The sequence below is a fragment of the Octodon degus genome, unplaced genomic scaffold, assembly GCF_000260255.1.
Source record: "Octodon degus isolate 3935 unplaced genomic scaffold, OctDeg1.0 scaffold00099, whole genome shotgun sequence".
In the NCBI taxonomy this organism is placed as follows: Eukaryota; Metazoa; Chordata; class Mammalia; order Rodentia; family Octodontidae; genus Octodon; species Octodon degus.
The window spans coordinates 10,543,581-10,549,243 of record NW_004524675.1 but is presented as its reverse complement, the minus strand read 5'-3'; positions in this window follow the sequence as shown (position 1 = coordinate 10,549,243).

Genomic DNA, 5,663 nt, shown 5'->3' with positions numbered 1-5,663 from the left:
TTTTTTTTTTTTCCAAAGTTTTATTGATAAACTGTATCCAGTTCTCATGGAGGTTTTCTTTAAATTTGAATGCAAATTTTCATGGTACATCCTGCACCTTACGAGTCAGAATTTCTGGGGTAAAACTTGGTGCTTTCACAAGGATTTTAGATGATGCAGAAGTCCTGCCACATTAAAGAACCATCTCTTGTGCCGGCCCTGCCCCTGGGGTGTGCTGAGATGGCAATTGAAACTGGGCGTGGTGGCAAGTGCCTGCAATCCCAGCTCTTGGAAGGCTGTAAACAGGAGGATCACTGTGAGTCCCATTTAGTAGTGAGACCCTAAATACCCTGAAGACTGTACTCTAAAATACAAAAAAAAAAAACAAAAAAAAACAAACAAAAAAAAAACACCAAACAAACAAAAAACAAACATCTCTATCAGCCTTGATTTAGGTATTTGCAGTAGGACCATGAGTAAGAGAGAAGATTTGACAGTGGCATCCAGTTTTCTGAATTTTGTTGCTGTATGAAAGTGGGTTGCTTCCACTAAACCAGATGATAACAATAGTTGTACACAGTAAGGTGCTCGTTCCATTTTTAAAAAATAATTTTATTGAGAAACAAATAGCAATGAGACAATTTCAAAACCAATTAGTAGGATAGTTTCAATAACTAATACATTGCACATTGTTGTCTTAGTGGTCATTCATTGTACAAGATGCAGACATGATATCCTGTCCACAAACACTATTAGAACAAGTCTTTCTATTCATTGAATTAAGAGAATGTAGCCATATATCAATTCTAACTATTTTGAATATACAGATACAAAATGGTTGTTCATTTATATCCCTTTTTTTGTTTAGTTTTGTCAGAGAAAGGCATTCCATTGTCATTTAAGTATTATAGGTGTGTGAATTCAGCAAAATATTCCAATATAGTCCAGTAGTCCATAATAGTAGTGGGTTTTCCGTAAGACTGGCAATGTCAGAAGTTGTTGACTTGAGCCTTTTACAGCTTAGCATATTAATATGGCTTTACATTTTATACTTCATTTTTATACTTTTTTGCTGGATGGTTAGGACCAAGATAAAGTAAGACCTATATAACAAGAAATGTAGCTTTGTATCTGATAAGTCAGTCAAATCCCCTCAGGTTTTATTCTAAAATCCTGTACTGCACTTTGTGAATCCTTTGTCAGTGTCAGCCATGTGGATGAGTCACGACCATTGCTTGACCAATTTGCTCTCTGTGAAAGCCTGAGAGAATGTTTTCTCTCCATGTGACTGTCCTTATGCACACTCTACATCATCAATCACTTTCCTCTGTGGCTGCGTAATCTCTTTGTTCAGAAAATTTGGGACACCACTGAATTACATGATATTACAGTATAGGTTTTCCTATGTCCTGAGTCCTCACTGACCTTGAAAGGCTAGGGCCAAAATGTTGGCTATCCTTGCAGCTCTTCTTTTCTTTAATTTTTGGTCTACAAACTTAGGCTGCTAACCCTCTAGAAGAGAAGCTCATTGTTACTACCCTACAACATAGGCAGTTGAGCTTAACCTCACTGTCTGTCTGAATATCAAACATCTTACGCATAACATGGAACAGGTATTTTTCATCCAGTATTGATATGTTAACCTTTAAGTTCCTACAGAATATGAAATAAAAAAATTTAAAAATAAGAATAAACAATTACATATTTTTACCCAGAAGTTTAGAAGTCTAACCATATACAGCATTGTAGCAGGACAGTCCTGTGACGTTTTCCTTCTCTCTTATTTTCATTTATTACCCTTTTTTAAAAAAACAAACATTTACTTGAGAGACAGTATGGCAGTAATTGGTATGTCATGACAAGCAGTATGTATGTATTTATTTTTTATTTTATTATTATTATTATTTTAATTTAGTTTAATTGTATTTTATTTTGTGGTGGAACTGAGGATTGAACTCAGGCCCTCGTGCTTGCCTGGGAAGCACTTATTCCACTGAGCCATCTCCCTAGCCCCAAAGCAGTATGTGTTTAGAAGACATACTTGGAATGACAGGCATTCCAAGCATGACCCCAGTATTACATATTGCTATCTACAGTGCAGTTGCTTAGTTCACAGGTATTAGCATATATAGTTAGTCAGGGTGAGAATCCTACCAATTAACTGCCAGTTTCAAAACCCTGCTGAAGATTCTCAGGATCATTGCCTTACCCATCTTGTACATACAAATATATAGCTTTGCCCCTGTCATGTTTCCTAGCTTTTTTCCTTACCCTCTCTTCATTGTCTAATCCTCAAGTTCTCAGTTTCCTTTTAATTGTGTTATACCTTTCTATTTTTATTTCTTCTTTTGAGTTCTTATACTAGGGAGAATGTACGATATTTACACATGTGTATCTGGTTTATTTCACTTACGAGTATATCTTCAGTTGGCATCCACTTAAATATAAAGACTTCAAGTTTATCATTCTTTATAGCTGAGTAAAACTCCATTGTATAAAAATACCACATCTTTTTCATCCATTCCACAGGTGATGGGCATCTTGGTTGCTTTCAAGATTTGACTATCATGAATTGTGCAGCTATAAACATAGGTACACATATATCACTATGATATGAAGTTTTCAGTTCCTCCGGGAAAATTCCCAATAGGAGGATAGCTGGTTTGAATGTGATTTCCAGTCTTAGTTTTTAAAGGAGTCTCCACATGGATTTCCATATGGTTGCACTTGTCTACATTCCTACCAGCAGTGGTGAAGGGTTCCTTTTCCCCCACAGCCTCTCCAACATTTGTTGTTGGGTGATTCCTTTATGATAGCTATTCTTTCTGGGGTGAGATGTTATCTCAATGTTGTTTTAATTTGCATTTCATGGATGGCTAGTGATGTGGAGCATTTTTTCATATATTTATTTGCTTCTTTAATTTCGTCCTCTGAGAAGTGTGTATTCATCTCAGGTGCCCATTTCTGGATTGGGTCTTTAAATTTTGGGGCCCTAGTGTTTTTTAGTTCTTTATAAATTCTAGAGAGCGGATATTTGTCTGAGTGCTTATTAGTTAAGATTTTTTCCAAATTTGTAGGTTGTCTTTTCACTTTGTTGGTAATTTCTTTTGATGTGCAAAAACTTCTCAATAGGAGAAGGTCCCAGTTGCTAATTCTTTCAAGTATTACCTGTGTGATTTGATTTTTGTTCATAAACTCTTTGCCTACCCCTATGTCTTTAAGAGTTCCTCCTTCTTTTTCTTCCAGGAGATTTAGTGTTTCTGTCCTAATGTTTAGATCTTTAATCCATTTTGACTTTAGCTTAATGCATGGTGATAGACTTGGGTCAAGTTTTGGTTTTTGGCATGTAGAGAGCCAGTTTTTCCAGTACCATTTGATAAAGAGGCTGTCTTTCTTCTAGTGAGCATGTTTGGCCCCTTTGTCGAAGATAAGGTAGCTGAGTGTGTTTCTAGAGGCTTCTGCATCTCCTTATTTTTGATTATTGATCCTCAAGTCTATTTCATTGCCAGGACCATGCTGATTTTATCACAGTAGCCTTGTGGTATAATTTCAAGACAGGAATTGTATTTCCTCCTGCCTTGTCTTTGTTGCCCATTATTGCCTTTACTATTCTAGGTCTTTTTTGGTTCCAAATAAATTTTACGATTTCTCTAGGTCTGTGAGGTATGTTGGTGGTAGTTTGATAGGGATTGCATTAAATCTGTACATCAATTTTGGGAGTATGCTCATTCCATTTGGATGTGCTGAGGTGGATGGATCCTCTAGGCAATAGTTGGATACCAGAGTCTAAAGCTTGAAGTAAAGACTGAGACTGCAGGTCTAGATAGACAGGACCTCCTTGTTTGGAGTATAGTTGTTCTATATTTTGTATAGAATCTTCAACTCTTCAAACCCTTCAGTATTATGTCCATCATTATATAATTGCTCAAAATCTTAAGCAATCCTTTATAATCTTTAATTAAGTCTATTGATTTTCTTTTCTTTTTTTGTTGTGTCAGGGATAAAGCCCAGGGTCTTGCCCATGCTAGGCAAACACTTATTGAACTAAATCCTTAGATGAAATATATTGCTTTTTAAAATTTTTATTCATATATTTAATGTTTACAACATATTTTAATATGGTTATAAATAAAATTAAATGATTGCTACAGGAATAAATTTACTGATTCTATGCATTCATATTTTCCAAAATATAGTTCACAGAAGTGAAATCATGTATTACTTTTTGTGTCTGGTTTATTTCACAGTATATTGCTTTTTGAAGTTATAAGCTTTTTATGCTTCCTTAAGAGTCACACACTTTTAGAAGCACTTCTTTGTGCCATCTCGTTGAGTTTAAACCAGCAACTTGTTAAGGTTAAATTTTATTATTTCTGTGTTTTAAATAAGGAAATTTAGGAGGGTTATGTAACTCACTTAATAAAGAGTCAAACATTTGAGCTATGGCTTGGATTTTAGTCTGCCTTTGATGCAAAGTTAAGAGCTTCTGGGATATTTCATGATAAAGATATTCCTTACTCAGTAAAATTTTATATTACCTTTGTAAAAAGTAGCACAATATAATGAGTAAATTTTTCAGGATAACTCAAAACTATGTTTAAATGTAAAATCCATTTTAAATATAGAAACTCATTTTGAAAATGAGTTCGATGTTTTTTAAAGAAATCAGTTGCTGAGCAAATAATAAATTATATTTAATAAGCTAAATGCTGTATACCACCTTTGGAACTGTGTGATTAGGCTGCTCAGAAATCTTTTTGTTGCTCTCCATAGCATGTGGGGTAGTTTGAATTTTAGGTTTGCTCAGGGAAAGTACTAGGAAGGGGTGTGGGGTTGGTTTTTGTTTCTGGAAATCCTCTTGCATGTTTTGGCTTCTTGATGTGCTCTACAAGACGTGTCCAACTTTGGTTTGAAAGTAAAATGAGTTCTTGGTAAGTTCAGACTGCAAGTATTTCTCAGCAATAGCATTGTTTTTCTTTAAATATGAAGAAACAGATGTCTGATATGTCCTCTAAGTAGTACTGGTTAGAATAAGAAGTGCTGCTGAAAGATATGAAGATCACTATGAACACTGTCAGGTTAAATCAATGCACTCGTAGAAACATGAGTCACGGCTGAAACTGGGTGGTAACTTCTGGACCAACAACCATAATAATGATACTTGATCTTTGTAAGTGACACATCTCTGAGATAATGCTCATACCGATGACTATTTAGGCTCACCCCAGCCAGACTTTTGGTATGAGCACAGAATAAATGCTACTAGAGTGATCATTTTTCAAAGCAATATCAAATATGATAACACTATCATAACTTTAATGAGTTCCCAAGACATTGTGCTTTCTAATGTTAATGATAAAATAAGTTCTTCTAGGGTATAAAACCCAGAACTACTTGGACTATCATCCAGGAGAAAAAATCCCATTGCTATTTAAGAGTTAGATGCTAGTTGCCCCCAGCTATATGTAAGTGTGAAGTTGGGAAAATCTCCCCTGAGTGGGGAAAGGCAACCTCGCATGAAGGGTGCTTTCTGCAGCCCCACCCTGATGATGCATTCCTTATTCCTCAGGTGCACCTCTTCATTCTCTGAAGTTTTGGGTTTTTTTTTTTTTTTTTTTCAGAACCAGGGATTGAACTCAGGTCCTTGTGCTTGCCAGGCAAGTGCTTATTCTACTGAGCCATCT